Source organism: Elephantulus edwardii, unplaced genomic scaffold (assembly GCF_000299155.1).
Source record: "Elephantulus edwardii isolate Elephantulus edwardi_28Jun2011 unplaced genomic scaffold, EleEdw1.0 scaffold00293, whole genome shotgun sequence".
In the NCBI taxonomy this organism is placed as follows: domain Eukaryota; kingdom Metazoa; phylum Chordata; class Mammalia; order Macroscelidea; family Macroscelididae; genus Elephantulus; species Elephantulus edwardii.
In genome coordinates, this window is record NW_006400043.1 from 1,782,044 (window position 1) to 1,782,929 (window position 886).

Below are 886 nucleotides of genomic sequence, written 5' to 3' on the forward strand. Positions count from 1 at the left end.
AGTGACTGGGGTAATCGGGATGGGAGTGTCAGAGACAGTGAGATTGGCACGGGACAGAGCAGGGTTTAGGGCTGTTGTCCATAGGGTCGCTATGAGTATGTATGGTATGTGCTAAGTGCTTTAGCTTCAACGGTACATACAAACAACAAATTGGTCAAATTATGCTAATTAGTGTAAAGTTAATACCTATATTAGTTTTTACTCCTCTCTCCATCCTTTCAAATTTAAGTTGGTCCTCAATCTGACATAATTTATCCTCAGTAATTTGGAAAGTTCATTAACTGCAGACTCTTCCAGTGCAATATGTCTTCTGATTTCCCAATTCCTGTCATCCTTAGTTATGTCCAATTTTCATAGGTATAATCAAATTGAGAAGACCATGGTTTGTATCTTAATCTTTAAGCTAATAATATATAACTGCTCTGTAGTTCTCTGGAAAGATCTCTGACAGCATATTTTCCCAATGTGCCTAGTTTGGTGTTGTTTTTGTTGTTGTTGTTTTTGTTTTGTTTTGTTTTAACTACTGGTACCTAGGTTTTTGATCATGAGTCCAAGGAAGATTAAATAATTGACAACTTCCATTTTCTCTTCATCTATCATAATGTTGTTAATTGGTCTGGTGGTAAGGATTCTTATTTTCTTGATCCTGAGATGTAATTTATGTTGGAAAGATTTAAATAGGCACATATGCTATAAAAGACCCCCTCAAAATTTAAAAAATTAATGATTACAGGATTGATCCAATCATCTCATATGACTATGAAGGCTAGATAATATATAAAGAAGACAAAAAAAATGATACTTTAAATGATGGTATAGACAAAGAATGTTGAATATACTTTTTTACTAGTAGAAAAAGAAATATGTCTTAGAAGGTTAGCTAAAA